The sequence below is a fragment of the Diabrotica virgifera genome, chromosome 4, assembly GCF_917563875.1.
Source record: "Diabrotica virgifera virgifera chromosome 4, PGI_DIABVI_V3a".
NCBI lineage: Eukaryota > Metazoa > Arthropoda > Insecta > Coleoptera > Chrysomelidae > Diabrotica > Diabrotica virgifera.
In genome coordinates, this window is record NC_065446.1 from 209,469,590 (window position 1) to 209,488,298 (window position 18,709).

An 18,709-nucleotide genomic window follows, 5' to 3' on the forward strand; every position below is an offset into this window, starting at 1 on the left:
CATTTTAATGCTATCAGCTTCTTCGGGGGCTCATTTGATAGATATTTCTAAACAATCTAAGAAATGTTTAATAAGTTTATGTTCTAAACTGCATCATTTCCCGGTTATTTAAGCTTGATTACTTAGATTTGGGTACTGGCCGAAAAATATATACATTCAATTACCTATAACTCACTTAAAGTTAACACTAAAAGGGTTTTTCTAGTAACGAATTTATTTAATTTTTTATAAGCTTTAATTTTGTGAATAATAATGTTTTTTGTAAAAACATAGTTATTTAGTTATTTATGAAAAATCGGTTAAAAACGCATTTTTCTCATGAAAAATTTAAATCTTTGATCTTTAATAACTCAAAAAGTATTTATTTAAATTAATAATTTTATATAATAAATTTTGCTTAGAATTTGTCCCTCTATTGAATTGTGCGGTTATTTTAATAATAATCATTTTCACCCCCGAGAGGGGGTGGCATCCACCCCCAGGATAAAAGTGCAAGTTGTCACCTTTGTTCCTTGAGATATCCTCTAACCACTCAACAATTTTAATTCAAATCGATGGAGGTTGAACGAAATCGGAGGTAATAGATCATATACACCTTCAGTGACTGCACTAAATGTGGTGAGATATGAATGGCTAAATGATGTCCTCTTAAATCTACAATCTACAAAAATTTCTTGATATTCCATGGTAGACATAATAGCTTTAAGATGTGTCGTGGGACATGGTTAGTCCATCCAAAAATAAATGTAAAATATTCCTATTTTAGCATTTTAACAAATTTTAAATGCAATGTGATATTATATAAAAATATAAATAATGTGTATCTGCTTCCGATCATTTAATCCTTTACAATTAATTAATAACTTTGGAATAACTTTGATTAATTGTTTTTTTTTATTTTATTTAATATTGATTGTTATTTAATATTAATATTATTTAATATTAATAATAATTATTTAATATTAAAAAAATTAATTTGAATAAATATTAAGTGTTTCAAAGTAAAACTTAATACATTTTTTTTTGTTTCAGGTAAGTGATATTATCCAACATCTTTAATAGATTATCTAATACACGGTGAGTATATTTAAAGAAAAGACGATTAGAAAAACAAATTTTTTTACTTAAAATCCATAGAAGGCTTAGAAATAAATTTTTAATTAAAATCAACAGATTTTTTTTCAAATTAGAGTGTTACTATAGTTACCATATTAGCCGTTGTTTGTAAAGTTTTTCACCCTTGTTATATTTGTATATTAGTCCAGAGAAATAAGATTTTTTTCGTGCCACATCCCCCTCCAGGCCGAAACCAAATTTTTTTAGTATTATGGACATCTATATTAATAACCTATATGTTTCCTGCAGCCCATTTTGATGATACATATACATAGTTATAAACAAATGACAATCAAAAAACGTTAAATTTTCGCTTTTCTCCTTTATTACCAAAAAGTGAAGCATTCTAAACAAATTTGAGAATAAGAAACCCATTGCAAAATAAGTAATAAATTTTGAAATTTTATAAATGTTCATAACTTATGTAAAAATTAAGTTAGAACCTTCTTATTACACGGAATGCTGAGACTTCTTGTGCTTAAATTATATTTTAAATTTCAAATTGGTCAAATAGTTTAAAAGTTATTTAATTTGTTTATACCAAATTCATTTTTTTGCAACACTCTAGTCAGGATATTATAAGGTTACTGTAATACTTCGGACAGTTTATGAAAGAAGAACATTTATACATAAATAATAATTAATAAAAAATGACAAAAAGTAATTTTAAATAGTGTAAAATTATTTTGCAAAAACCTTTTGATTTTTTGCTTCCTTATAAACAATTTTTTTTATGTAATTATGTTTATTTACAATCTACATCATTAAAAGAGTATTAAGTAAATTTGTTCCATGTTTTTGGGCATGAAGAAGAGACTTCCAATGATGTCTTATTCTATTTATGTTAAAGTTTTAAAACAGGTCCTGAGGCCAGGTTCTATCTAGTCTCCTTGTGACAGGGCCATTATGGAATAATTCCCTTACTAACTCATTGTCATGGTGAATGGTACGCTCGTTTTGTGATTCAGATGCTCGATGGATTTCTTCTCTGATGAAAGATATATTTAAGTCTTCGTGAAGTGTTTGATTAGTTACATACCATGGTGCATCCACTATTGACCTTAAAACTTTAGACTGAAATCTTTGGATGATATTCTGTGATGTTGACTTTGCACAGCCCCAGAGGTGCAGTCGGTAGTACCAAATAGGTTTGATTATTGCTTTGTACAAAAGAATTTTGTTTTGGATGTTGAGTTTTGATCTGCGTCCAAGGAGCCAATACATTTGCCGAAATTTTAAGTCTAGTTGTCTTCTTTTAGTCTGTATATGTTTTTTCCAAGTAAGACGTTGGTCAAGATGGAGGCCAAGGTATTTAGCGTCTGTTACTGTTGGTATTCGTACATTTTCCATTCTTACAGGTGGGCATGTGTTGTGGCGATTTGTAAACGTTATTTGAGATGATTTTGTTTTATTTACTTTTGTTCGCCATTTTGTGTACCATTCACTGAGTATGTCCAGATGGTGTTGCAGGTCTTGTGAGGTGTTCATTTACCGCTAGTATTGCTACGTCATCAGCAAAAGAAGCGATCGTAGTATTATGAGACTCTGGTATATCGGCTGTGTAGAGGGAGAAAAGCAACTGCCCGAGAACACTACCTTGCGGAACTCCGGAGTTAATAGGACAGAGGCTGCGAGGCTGGATTGTTGGTCTTTGAATTTTACTGAGAAATATCTATTTGATAAGTAGGATTTGATTAGGAGGAAATAGTTACTAGATAGTGCTAATTTTACTTTGTAAAGCAGACCTCTGTGCCAAACTTTGTCAAACGCTTGTGAGATATCTAGGAATACAGCGTTGCAGTATTTCTTTTCTTCGAGAGTTTTTGATATTTCATTTACTATTCGATGGACTTGTTGTGTAGTAGAGTGATTTTCCCGAAAACCAAACTGATGTTCTGGTAGTAATGTTAGGAATTCATGATCTGCGTATATTCTTTGTAGCAGCAATCTTTCAAAAACTTTGCTAACGATTGGGAGTAGGCTGATGGGTCGATAAGATGTTACTTCATTGGGCGCTTTGCCTGGCTTAAGGATCATTATGATTTCTGCAAATTTCCATATTTTTGGAAAGTATGATAAACAGTTAGAATAAAATAAAATAAAATAAACAATTATAAACAATTAGAATAACTTTTTAACCGTCACCCGTAGAAAAATTATTTTTTCATATTTAGAAAGACCGAATTTTTATACAAATTTAGAAAGAAAAACAATTGTCCTAGGAAAATTAGGGTCGAAGTTAGCCTCCCCTTTTTTGAAAAATAATTTTGCAATATTTAAAATTATTATTTGTTGTCATATTTTTTAATTAAATTAATAGTGTAAATCTTATTCTTTCATAAACTATTTAAAATATTTCTGTAGCTTCATCATTTTCTGACTTATAGTGATGCAAAAAAATTAATTTGGGATAAACAGATTAAATAATTTTTAAACTATTTGACCAATTGCTTTGTAATTTAGGGTATAATTTTAACACCAGAAGTCTTAGCATTCCGTGTAATAAGGAGGTTCTAAGTTAATTTTTTACATAAGCTATGAATATTTATAAAAACTCAAAATTTATGATATATTTTCCAATTTTCTAAGCAACCAATAAGGATAGACACATTAAGCGAACGCCATATTGAAAGTTTTTTATACGATTCATGAGTTTCTTACTCTCAAATTTGTTTAAAATGCTTTTTGGTAATAGACCAAAAATCGAAAATTTACCGTTTTTTGATCTTCATTTGTTTATAACTATGTATATCATTAAAATCGGCTGCAGGAAACATATAGTTATTATTATACAGTATACAGGGTGTCTGCGTAACTTGGAACCATAAGGGAAACTTTTTTAATATCAATTTTACGAAAAAAAATCATTCTTTATAAAGTGCTCTGCATAGTCTAAAACCGAAGATGCAATCATCAGATAGCAAATTTTGTCAACAGTATACGAGGTATGTCAAAAAATATGAATTTCGCTCAAGAGCAAACTACCTTTAAATTTCAAAATATCAAAAAATTATATTATGAAAAGTTATTTGTAATTCAAAACCATATTCAAATATGCCATAACAGCCTTCTACTTAAAAAAAAATTCTGAAATTTTCCTAGATTACCGATTCCGAACATCATTTTTATTTATTAGATATGTAATAACTCTTTTATTAGTAATTTTAGGAAAAAAAGTTATTCTTCATAAAAATCTGTACATGGTTTAAACCTCAAGATGCAACCATCAGTTATCCAAGTTTGTTAATTTTATACAAGGTGTGTCAACTAATATGAATTTAGAAAGAATTTAGAAATTCTTAACTCTTTCTTTCTAAATTCATATTATTTGACACACCTCGTATAAAATTAACAAAACTGGATAACTGATGGTTGCATCTTGAGGTTTAGACCATGCACAAATGTTTATGAAGAATAACTTTTTTCCTAAAATTAATAATAAAAGAGTTATTACATGTCTAATAAATAAAAATGATGTTCGGAATCGGTAATTTAGGAAAATTTCAGAATTTTTTTTTTCAAGTAGAAGGCTGTTATTGCATATTTAAATATGGTTTTTAATTACAAATAACTTTTCATAATAAAATTTTTTAATATTTTGAAATATAAAGGTAGTTTGCTCTTGAGCGAAATTCAAATTTTTTGACATACCTCGTATACTGTTGACAAAATTTGATATCTGATGATTGCATCTTAGGTTTTAGACTACGCAGAGCACTTTATAGAGAATGACATTTTTCGTAAAATTGATATTAAAAAAGTTTCGCATATGGTTCCAAGTTACGCAGACAGCCTGTAGATGTCCGTCCATACTACTCAAAAAATTTGGTTTTGGTCTGGAGGGAGTTGCGTCACCACGAGGATATTTTTTTTCTTATTTCTCTGAATTATTTTGAAGAAAGTTTAACTTAACGACATACAAAACTCTAAAAATTTCAAACTTATCCACCATTTACATGTTTTTCCCAGCAAACATTTGCTGGGCTAGAAATCCAGTTCAGGCCCTTCCTGTAATTGTTTGTCGTCATTATTTAACCCGGATCTGTCCAATACCGGATACATGTCTCCATCAGTCTCTTCCATTTATTCCTGTTTTGTGCTGTTTTAATCCAATCTTTATCGATCCGTTTTGTCATCAAACCATCTTGTTGGCGGACGACCTCTATTCCGATATGATTCTTGTCGTGGTCTTCAGTGTATTATTCGTTGTGTCCATCTGTTATCCGAGATTCTAGCTATCAGCAGTTCCATTTAAGGGTCATAATTCTTTCTATGGCATCTGTCACTCCTGTTCTCCGTCTTCTTTCCTTGTTTGTAATCCGATCCCTACGAGAAATGCCTAACATGGAGCGTTCTATAGCTCTTCGTGTAACACACATTTTATTTAGGAAAATTTCAGAATTTTTTTTTCAAGTAGAAGCCTGTTATTGCATATTTAAATATGGTTTTTAATTACAAATAACTTTTCATAATAAAATTTTTTGATATTTTGAAATATAAAGGTAGTTTGCTCTTGAGCGAAATTCAAATTTTTTGACATACCTCGTATACTGTTGATATCTGATGATTGCATCTTAGGTTTTAGACTATGCAGAGCACTTTATAGAGAATGACTTTTTTCGTAAAATTGATATTAAAATAGTTTCGCATATGGTTCCAAGTTACGCAGACAGCCTGTAGATGTCCGTCCATACTACTCAAAAAATTTGGTTTTGGTCTGGAGGGAGTTGCGTCACCACGAGGATATTTTTTTTCTTATTTCTCGGAATTATTTTGAAGAAAGTTTAACTTAACGACATACAAAACTCTAAAAATTTCAAACTTATCCACCATTTACATGTTTTTCCCAGCAAACATTTGCTGGGCTAGAAATCCAGTCCAGGCCCTTCCTGTAATTGTTTGTCGTCATTATTTAACCCGGATCTGTCCAATACCGGATATATGTCTCCATCAGTCTCTTCCATTTATTCCTGTTTTGTGCTGTTTTAATCCAATTTTTATCGATCCGTTTTGTCATCAAACCATCTTGTTGGCGGACGACCTCTATTCCGATATGATTCTTGTCGTGGTCTTCAGTGTATTATTCGTTGTGTCCATCTGTTATCCGAGATTCTAGCTATCAGCAGTTCCATTTAAGGGTCATAATTCTTTCTATGGCATCTGTCACTCCTGTTCTCCGTCTTCTTTCCTTGTTTGAAATCCGATCCCTACGAGAAATGCCTAACATGGAGCGTTCTATAGCTCTTCGTGTAACACACATTTTATTTCTTATTTTCTTGGTTACTGTTAAAGTTTCTGCACCATATGTAAGTACTGGCAACACGCACTGATTAAAGACTTTTCTTTTGGGAAACATAGGCAGTTCTGACTTAAGGACATAGCTCAGCTTGCCGAATGCTACCCTTTGCGGCGGCTTAGTTCGCAAGTTTAATTATCTCTTCATATGCGTATCTCATATTATTAGCGACCTAGAATTCCAAAACTGGATCCCAGAATACCAATTTGGATTCCGGCAAACTTATTCTACAGTGCAACAATGCCATCGCATATCAAATGTAATCAATAGAGCTTTGAACAATAAACAGTATTGCACAGGAGCCTTTTTGGACATCAGCCAAGCATTTGATAAGGTATGGCACCCAGGATTACTTTATAAAATCAAAAAATCTCTACCCAACAAATACTTTGACTTATTAAAATCATATCTAAATCACAGAGAATTTGAAACTAAAGTGGAAGATGAACTATCAAACCGTAACAAAATTCAATCAGGAGTCCCACAAGGTAGTATATTGGGTCCACTTCTTTATGTACTGTACACATCCGATTTACCAACCTCTCCACAAACCACCATTGGAACTTTCGCTGATGACACAGCAATATTTGCAACTGAAGAGGATCCAACAGTGCAGTATTAAAACTTCAAGAACACCTAGACCAAATTGGACAGTGGTTAAAGAAATGGGAGATAAAAGCTAATGAAACTAAGTCAACACATATAACTTTCACACTAAGGAAAGACCAATGCCCAAATATTAGCCTTAATCAAGTCAACATACCACAACCGAATATCGTCAAATACCTGGGGCTTCATTTTGATTCTAAATTAAACTAGAAACAACACATTTTAAAAAAGAAGAAACAAATTGAGTTGAGAGTGAAAGAAATTAATTGGCTTATAGGTAGAAAATCTCGACTCTCAATTGAGAAAAAACTGCTGATTTATAAAACAGTCATTAAACCTATATGGACGTACGGTATAGAAATATGGAGCTGTGCCAGCAAATCAAACACAAAATTTATCCAAAGAACTCAATCAAAAATTCTACTCACCATCGCAAATGCCCCGTTGTACATTTCCAACCAAACCCTTCATAGAGTCCTAAACATCCCGTTCGTCAGCACAGTAATTCAAGAAAGAGCCAACAGACACCACGAGAAATTTGAAGGCCACCCCAACCACTACTGCAGCCACTAAACAACAGAAGATTGCGAAGATTATGGCCCATAGATCTTCGCTGAAACTGAGGTGAAACCGCTGGGTGATGTACCTCATAACGCCATTTTAGTGTACAATACTATAGTTGATATAAGTTATTGTACTTGTTATCAAATTAACTCATAGAATATGTAATTCTGATTGTTAATAAATGCTTACAAAAAAAAAAAATATGCGTAACTCATGCCCCAAGTACTTATAAGAGGTAGTTTCTTCGATTTAAATGCCGTTTACTGAAATCTTTTCACTTAACACAAAATTTGAATGAAAAGGTTTTGAATGTAATCCTTTTACTTCACGTACTTCACGTTAAGAAGTTATATTTGTAGTATTAAAGTGGTATTAAAGAACGTTCAACTTAACGATATACGAAACGCTTAAAATGTCAATCATGTACGTACTTTTCTGAGTAAAATAATAAATTTTCTGGGTTAGAAATCTAACTAGACCGCTCCTGTAATTGTTTGTACAAAGGGTTTAAATAAACATCGACTTTCTCTCTCTTGTAATCTTGTATAGAAGTGGAGTGACATCCATCCGGCATTTTCAGTATCCCGCCTCTTACCATCATTAATACCAATCTTAAACTAATCTTCTAATCTGAATCGGTCTCATAATATTTCGTGTCCTTTGCAAGGACGAAGGGTCCTTCATCGTTTTAACTTATGACGAGATGATATACTCAGAAAGAGCCCAAATGCACTGCCATAATTAAGTGTCACGAGGTGATAATAAATGAGGGTTTACAAGTTGTAAGGGGCCTCTGCCGACTACCATCTGATTAATGATCGTAACTCCATGTTGAACACGCCAGGTTTTGTCAACTAAACACTAAACAACGACACCGTGACGTCAGATGTCGGACGGGTGACAGCTGATGTTGCAGAGAAGGATTATGGTTAACTGGTTTGTACTAACGTATTATATTAAAATACTTCTTTAAGTATAAGTTATTACAACCTTACTTCATTTCAGTTCCATTAATATTGGCAAATATTGCTACACAAGACACGATTTAATATACGGTATAATGCAAAAGTATAGAATAATTTCATTATTTCACTAAAAACTTAAAATACGGCACTTTTAACGTTTTAATGCCCGTGCCCAAATTTAACCTTTTACACGCGCTGGCGTATTTTGTACGCCAGATATAAGAATTCTACTGTAAATATATTTAAAAATTTAATTTTTGACCTTGTTTGTCTCTCTAACCTATCACTGGAATGTGCTTTACAATTTGGTTTTAGTTTCGTTATAATCGGCGTTCTGGGAAGATCGTAATTTACAGTTTATTATTTGTTGTTTCCGGTGGTGGACAATATGCGCCACGATTATATTGATATAAGTCGCAATATGAGTACATATGGCACAAAATATATTTTTCTTTATAAACAATACTTTTTCCTCCTGTAAAAAATCACATTTCAAAAAATTGTTTATTAGTAATTTTATTTATCATGGAATCCAGTTATAAATCCCAATTGGCTTACTGAGAAGGACCTCTAAGTATTCACTGATGCCGAATAAGGTTTATACCAAACAACTAAGTGTAATTAAAAAAAAAATAAACAAATCCGCTGTTTTTAAGTGTATCTTCTTGTGACGTATAAAGTACGCCACGCGTGTAGTTATGTTATAACTTGATGCGCTGGTAGTTAAAGGTTAAGCATGGATAATTTCCATGACAATTTGCCGATATCGTTCTCGATCTTGTACGTCATATAATAATTATTCATCCGATGACATAGGATAAGGAAAGGTATATTGGTGATACAAGTAATTTGGTGATAATTTTTAATCAGATTACCACACAGTTCCCTATGTACGCACATTCATGACACAGGGCTAGTAAGTTGTTACGAGTATAAGCAGGACAAACATATATTACGATTTCGCAATGCGCGCACCCGCTTTTAGTAAACAGACTGTTTTGACCGTTGCGTTGTGCGACAGTCGACAATGGAGCCATTTCTTATTGAATGTGAGAGACGGTTACGTATTTATTGGAATAATTGCTGTTTTCTTTATAAAACTTTATAAAACCATTCAATAAACTAATTATCAATAAAGAAAGCTGCATTGAATTCGTGATATAGCCAAGGTAAGTTAAATTCCTTAAATTGCGGTTGTTTCACCAAATTTTCTAACCACTATCACCAATATAGTTTACAGTGTCACCAACTTGCCTAACATAAGTTTGTATGTCAATTTGACATTTACTATCATTATTATTCATTTTTTGTTAAATCATCCGACTTGAGTTCATTAGACTATTTCTTGTAGGATTAGTTAAAAATATCGTGTACAAAACAAAACCTTCCAATATTCAGAAATTAAAATTTAGAATTACCACAGCTTTCCCCTCTTTCATACCATTTGCCAATATTCAGATCCGTACATCAAAATTGATTATACAACCGACTTGTAGATTGTCATTTTTGTTCGTAAGGAGACCAAAAATATGAATTTACCGTACCACATTTCGTAAACCTTAATAACCATTCGGGGTCGGAAGAAGCAAGAGTTGGCCAAGAGAGGCTGATAGGAAAGATTAAAGAGACATTTTACTCAAGACCAGTTGAAAAAGTGTAAAATGTGAAGACTCTTATCTAGGGATGGCGGTTTTTGACAAAACACCGGTTTTCGGTTATACCGGTTCTTTTTGCTTACGGTTTAACCTGGCGGTTATAACCGGCCAAAAAAACCGGTTTATAAAAAAACCGGTTTTCGGTTTTTTTAATCCAATAGGTTACAAAGTTACATTTACAATACACTTTAGTTTGCGATACTCCATTCGACTCGATATCAATATGATCAAAATTAGTACTATCGAAAGATATTACTTTTAACACGTTTGTATATTTGTAGAATATACAAACATTTTAACATTTTAACTCATTTAATACTTCCTGTATGGGTGTATCGTTTTAAAAACGTAGCGAAATTCTTGGAGATTCGTATTCGTAATCAGTAATTCGATATTCATAGTCAGAGCATTATTTTTGGTAATCAGAAAAAGTCATTCACCCACTTTGAATGTCAAGAGTTAAGTGTAAAAAGTAGATGATGTTTGCGTCTAATTCAAACAGATCACTTCTTATGTAAAATTATGATTACAAATACCTTTTCAAGGAAATATTATAATAAAACTTAATAATTCTTTCTGGCTGATGTGAGATTGCAGTTTCAGTTTGATTCTGTATTTTATAAAATAAAATAAAATTTGAATTATGGTTTTGTTTGGAAAAATTACTTGAGAATAATAATTATGATTGGAATCCGAAATAATACCTACCCTAATCCTAATCACCGTAAAAACCTAATAACCGGTTTTTACTTTAAAAAGAAAAAACCGGTTATAACCGGGACAAAAAACAACCGGTAAAACCGGTTATTGCGAAGTAAAAAACTGGTTTTAGGTTTAAACCGGTAGGTTTTTCCATCCCTACTCTTATCACCCTCTAGGGACCGTTCAAGTATTACGTAACGCAGGTGGTTGGCGGGGGGGCGATCAAAAATCTTCAAAAATTGCGTTATGCAATAGTTAAACGCCCATTACAGTGCGTTACGTAGGGGGGAGGGGGGTCAAAAATCTTCAAAAATCGCGTTACGTAATACTTGAACGCTCCCCTAGGTGCGACTCATAAGCGTATGAGTACTATTACACTTTGTGTTCCCGCTCATACCTTGGTGTATGAGCGGGACCCAAAAAAAAATTTTTTTGAGAATGTAGGGTTGGAAATAAACTTTGGAAAAACTAAAACAATGATCAAGTTATTACCTAGCGGACTATTGAAACTAGAAAACTGCCACATAGAAACAGTTAGGAAATACATCTATCTTGGCCACGAAATACAAATAAGCAGAAACAACCAAACATGGGAATTATCTAGAAGAATAGCTTTAGGATGGGCAGCGTATGGCAAACTAACAGACATGTTCAAGGAGAACATCCCAATAAAGCTAAAAAGAAAAGCATTCAGCTAGTGCGTACTTCCGGTGCTCACTTATGGAGCTGAAACACTGGCATTGACTAAAGCATCAATAAGAAAATTACAAGTAGCACAACGAAAAATGGAAAGATCCATCCTTGGCCTAACCTTGAGAGACAGAATACGAAATGATAAGAACTGGAGTGAAAGGCATCATAAAACGCATTACGAAGTTGAAGTGGAAATGGTCAGGACACGTTGGAAGACAGAGATACAACAGATCGACAAAGAAGATTTCTGAGTGGCGTCCAAGGGCAGACAAACGAAGTCGTGGAAGTCCACTTACCAGATGGACTTACGACATTAATAAAATAGCGACAAACTGGATTGCAGCTGCGCAGGATAGAGAAGGATGGAGACATCTTGAGGAGGCCTATGTCCGACAGTGGACAAATTTGGATGTGTGATGGTGATGACCACATTTGGCCACTGTTGTATGTTATGCTGGATATTTCGTTTCGATTTTCCTTCCTTCGCCATTACTGTCTCTATGTAATTAAATTCTTTATATTTCTAATCGCGAGTTAGAGGAGTCCTTCCTCGCCCTCTATTCTAAGAGACTCCATTTTGTTAATGTTAATGATGAGTTCATGATTTGCATATTCTTTGGTTAACTTTAGAATTATATAATCCATGTCTTCCCCATCGTTTACCATATCACTTGATCGTCAGCGAAGAAAAGGTTCTTTTCTCATCCCTGTGCATATTCTCCTCCAGTTTTTTAATGCTTCCTGAATACATAAATTAAAGGCGGGGATAAAAATAACATCCTTGTCTCAAGCCTTTATCTATCTTAATTTTGTCTGGCACCTTATATTAATAATAGCGTTCTATGCTGATCAAATCAATTACATGTTGGTATTTTTTTTGCAATTTGTTTGTTTTAGTCCTGTCGCCAGTGGGGGTGCAACGGCCTCCTTAATTCAGATGGACTTACCCAAGTTTTTTTTATGTATTTTGACCCGTAGAACACGAATTTTTTGGGTAACAGTCGATCCGGATGTCGATAAGATTGTTATAAACAAAGAACTTGAGAAATCACATAACAGCGATTTTTCGCAAAACAAAACATGTTTTGTATTTTTTGGGCCATTCTAAGCAAAAAATGTTTGTACAAGTTTTTTCGTAGGATGCATAGTTTTCGACATAAACACGGTTGAACTTTCAAAAAATCGAAAAATTGCAATTTCTGAACCCGAATAACTTTTGATTGAAAAATAAAATATCAATTCTGCTTACCGCATTTGAAAGTTCAGTCAAATTCTATCGGTATTGATTACTTTCCTTGCTAAAAATTAATTGTTTTACTGTTAAACAAAGCTATAAACACATAGTGATTGAATGATGTTTGTATTTCTCATTTGAAATCGAACGAGTAGGCGCGCATACATACAATTTCTACGTAGATTAAGTACATTAAAACGCATGCATTGGGCACGGGAAACACTATGTGTTTATGGCTTTGTTTAACAAATAAAAACTTAATTTTTAGCAATGCAAATAATCAAAACCGATAGAATTTGACTTGAACTTTCAAATGCAGTAAGCAGAATTGCTATTTTATTTTTTAATCAAAAGTTATTCCGGTTCAAAAATTGCAATTTTTCGATTTTTTGAAAGTTCAACCGCATTTATGTCGAAAACTATGCATCCTACGAAAAAACTTGTAAAATCATTTTTTGCTTAGAATGGCCCAAAAAATACAAAAAAATGTTTTGTTCTGCGAAAAATCGCTGTTATGTGATTCCTCAAGTTCTTTGTTTATAACAATCTTATCGACATCCGGATCGACTGTTACCCAAAAAATTCGTGTTCTACGGGTCAAAATACATAAAAAAAACTTGGGTAAGTCCATCTGAATTAAGGAGGCCGTTGTAGCCCCCCTGGCGACATGACTATTTGGTTACATTCCATTATATTAAAAATATTGTATTTTATTGAATTTATTTATTTATTTATTGAATTTATTAATACTATTAGGATTAACAATTTCAATGGATATGTAATATGTTGATGCACAATCTAGGCACAAGAAACACTATTTCATATTTTTATAATTATTCAGTTCACTTAAATCTTTTTCCGCCACCTTCCATACATTCAAACTTTACCTAAAATATTACAAATATATTTGAGTCTCCAGAGTAATCCCGATAATGCTTCGCCTGACTAATCTTTATATTCTATTGACATGCATCTCGTTTATTAACTTCCTATACAAAAATACACAATTCTCAGAGACGACAACGAATTTCTTAAAGCCGGTCCGCCGTTTGAAGCAACAGATAGAAAATAAAAGTAAGAAAGGGCAGAAAAAGCGAAAGAATAAATAAAGTGTTGGATGTCGCAGAACCATTTGATTACCTGCATGTATTGGGGAAGCTGACATAGTAGAATGCATTTATATGATTAACTATCGATTTTCTAAAGTAAACATGAGCAACTTGGAGTAAAGTGGTTGTAGGGTAGACGACGAACGAAGACGTGAAAATTTTGAGAACATAGGCGAGCCGTCGTCGTTTTAATGGGATAACTAAGGGAAGCAGTTTAGAGGACTTTCAATTTAATTGCATTTCGTTAATAATAGTCCATTGAGATGTTCCATTAAGAGTTGCATTTTTTAGAGGACGCAATTTTTTTTCTTTAATGTGTAGGGGTGGTCAGTAGAAGCTTAAGTTCAAGTTTGTGAGGTCGCCACCCTGGTCGCCCGGTCGCCATCTTGGAAAAGGGGTGAAAAGGATTTTCGCGTTTTATCTCGCAAACTAGCAACCCCACAGAAAATTTAGGTAAGCATAAAATGTAGTAAATTAAATTTTCTAAAATTTTATTTGAATTACTTTTTATCGTCAAGTGACCAACAAAAAAGTTATAAACAAAAATAAAACAATATGAAAAAATTTTTTTAGATAACGCTTTTATTTAGTTATGAGTGACTAAAAGTTAATATACAGGGTGTCTGCGTAACTTGGAACCATATGGGAAACTTTTTTAATATCAATTTTACGAAAAAAAGTCATTCGTTATAAAGTGATCTGCATAGTTTAAAACCTAAGATGCAATCATCAGATATCAAATTTTGTCAACAGTATACGAGGTATGTCAAAAATATAAATTTCGCTCACGAGCAAACTACCTTTATATTTCAAAATATCAAAAAATTTCATAATGGAAAGTTATTTGCAATTAAAAACCATATTCAAATATGCAATAACAGCCTTCTACTTGAATAAAAAAATTCTGAAATTTTCCTAAATTACCGATTCCGAACATCATTTTAATTTATTAGACATGTAATAACTCTTTTATTAATAATTTTAGGAAAAATAGTACATTATATACCGCGGGACTGAAGTAGTACATTTAATCCTGAAGGTAAAGTTTATGGCCCGACCGCAGGGAGGGCCATAATTTACCTGAAGGATTAAATGTACTTCAGTCGCAAGGTATATACGATACTTTTCGTACTTCCGGTATGATTTTATTAATTATTTCAATAATTTCAATCAGTTTTTTCTCTCTTCAACTCATTTAATAAACTGTCTTTAAAATAAGTTACCATAGTAACATTGCGTTGTGACAGTTATAATTTAGAAACATTGTCATTACTAGTGTCATTGTAAAGAAACATTGTTATTGATAATTATTGGTATCATGAGTGAAGAAGGTGTATCTGATATTGATAAAAGAGCAGCCGAAGTAGGTGAAGAATTGTTACCACCGAAATCTAGAAAACTATACGAGCAGCAGTACGATGCTTTTAAAAAGTGGTGCCGCTTAAAAAATGTGAGACAACCTACTGAAAATGCGCTGTTAGTCTACTTCGATGATAAATCAAAAGCGGTTTGTGCCTCAACTCTCTGGGCACATTACTCAATGCTGAAATCGGTTATTAACATTAGAGAAGATATTGATATAAGTAAATTTCCAAAATTATTAGCTTTTTTGAAGAGAAGAAATGAGGGATTTAAGCCAAAGAAGTCAAGAATTCTCACGTCTGAGCAGGTAGATCAGTTCTTACGGGAGGCTCCGGATGATAAATATTTAATGCTTAAGGTAAATTTGGAAATTTGTTTATATTCAGAAATTTTAAGAAATCAATTTTTTTGTAGGTTGCACTTATTTTGGGCGTTGCGGGAGCTTGTCGTGGAAAAGAGTTGGTTGATTTAGAAATCGACGATGTGAGAGATTTGGGCGATTCCTTCCTAATTGCGATTAGAAACACCAAAAATAAAATTGACCGAAATTTTGTGATCAAAAATTCAGAAAACAGTGCCATCAGTTTTGTGGCGATATTTCGGAAATATGTGGCATTGCGAAAGACAGGGACAACTCATTCAAAATTTTTTGTTCAATACATCAACAAAGAATGTACTACGCGAGTAGTAGGAAAAAACATGTTTGGTACAATTCCACGGCAAATAGCAGCTTTCTTGAAATTAGAAAATGCGACGTCTTATACGGGACATTGTTTTAGACGCACATCTGCGTCTTTGTTAGCTGATTCGGGAGCAACAATAGACGTGCTGAAGAGACATGGAGGATGGAAATCCTCCAACGTGGCCGAGGGATATATTGAATCGTCTATTAAAAATAAACAAAAAATTTCAGATAAAATATTTGGTCAAGTCGCCGATTCGTCCACTATAGTTATGCCACAGTCCTCATTCTCGCTTCCTGTTTCCGCAGGATCTTCGAAACAAACACCAGTTCAATATGAAAAGGACCTATCTGTTACTCGTCAGTTACCTGCTGCATTAACCCAGGAAAGACTGGTCAATATGACGAACTGTCACAATATTAATTTGAATATTAACGTTAATTACCATTCTAATTAATTATATTTTTCAATAAAATATCCCTTAAATTCGTTTGTTTGTGATTTAATCGTTCCGGGAGTTTCGTCAATATTTAATCCCGGAGGGATTAAATGTGACACTTTAGTACCTGTCACAAGGGAGTGAAGTTGTCACTTTAGGCCCGGAAGTACGAAAAAGTTATTTTTCATAAAAATCTGTGCATGGTCTAAACCTCAAGATGAAACCATCAGTTATCCAAGTTTGTTAATTTTATACGAGGTGTGTCAAATTATATGAATTTAGAAAGAATTTAGAAGGAGTTCTTTCTAAATTCATATTATTTGACACACCTCGTATAAAATTAACAAACTTGGATAACTGATGGTTGCATCTTGAGGTTTAGACTATGCACAGATTTTTATGAAGAGTAGCTTTTTTCCTAAAATTATTAATAAAAGAGTTATTACATGTCTAATAAATTAAAGTGATGTTCGGAATCGGTAATTTGGGAAAATTTCAGAATTTTTTTTTCAAGTAGAAGGCTGTTATTGCATATTTGAATATAGTTTTTTAATTACAAATAACTTTTCATAATAAAATTTTTTGATATTTTGAAATATAAAGGTAGTTTGCTCTTGAGCGACATTCATATTTTTTGACATACCTCGTATACTGTTGACAAAATTTGATATCTGATGATTGCATCTTAGGTTTTAGACTATGCAGAGCACTTTATAAAGAATGACTTTTTTTCGTAAAATTGATATTAAAAAAGTTTCCCATATGGTTCCAAGTTACGCAGACACCCTGTATAAAAAAATTAAAAGAAAGCAAAAAATAAAAAAAATCAAACTCGACTGATTATCCGTTGAGTTTGATTTTTTTATTTTTTGCCTTTTAGTAGATTTTTTTATATTGTAACTTTTAGTCACTCATAACTAAATAAAAGCGTTTCTTAAAAAATTGTTTTTTCATATTGTTTTATTTTTTACTTTTTAGTCTTACACTTTTCAAACATTAAAATATATCGTCATGTTTAAAAAAAAAGGATGTAGGTATATGACAGATACCTTTTTTGCATTTATTTTAACTTTTGATACATACATTGTACATTTTCTGTAATTTCTTCATATATTTTTTAAATCAAAATCATTATTTACGGCTATTACAGTTTACGCAGTATTTCCTTCTCTTGTAATACTTTACTATTGTACGGTGTAGACGCTGTTAATTTCTCTCAATGCAGTTCTTCGATGCGCAAGCCGTATAAAGGTACGTATTCATACAAGGGTAAACCTCGCTCGGTGTAGTAGCTCCATTTAGTGGATACGTCGGTGATCGCCGCTTGGCGCGTACACTCTTCGTTTCAACCGGTTTGCGGTTTATATGTAAGGGAGCGCATGCTGTATCCATTTGAGCAGCTACACCGAGCGAAGTTCACCCTTGTATGGATACGTACCTTAATGATCGCACTCGGCTCAATGAAACGTAAGCTTTGCAGGCTCAATGCAGGCTTTTAAGCTTGTCCTTACGCAAACACTTTCGGGCCCAAGTTCACGACAGTGCAGCGTAGTCAACAGTCGAACCTTGCGTTCGAAGCCCACGACAATACTAAAGGCAGCATTCGTACCTCTGCGGTGCCTTAACTTTTTTCGCTGAAAACTGGATAGAAATCGGACAGAAACTGGATAAATTTAAAACTTTATTGTTTATATATGAAGCATAACGTAAACAAATAACGTAAAAAGTCAAACTATGTATAGTTCATATAATTAGCTACAATCTGTAAAAGTTTCAAGTTTCTACATTGTAAAAACAAGAGAATTTAATAATTTTTCATTAAAATCGTTTTTTTTTATTTAAACATTTCATATACATAAAAAAAAATTGTTCGACTATTCGTGTATTGTTCCCGCGAATCCATATGTCTGCAAAATTTCATTCATTTTCATTGAAGAAAAGGCAGTCAAATTAACGTATAAAGATTTGACGCAAACGATTGAACTAAATATAAAAGCGTTTAATAAAAGCGGTTAATAAGTGAAAATTTTGTATAGTTTCCTTTTGGAGGTTATAACGTTTTTTCAGTTCAATTTACAATAAAATGGCATCACAGCAATTTTGTAGAGGGTTTTTCAGCGAACAATTTTCACTATAATGTTGTTAAATTTTATTTATTTATCTAGGTTTTACAGCGATCCAAACGTGACCAGATTCTCGAATGCTCATAGGGATACAATAAAAACAAAACGTTAGGCATATTTTTTTCTCTATTTATTGTTTTGTTCATACAATTTATTATG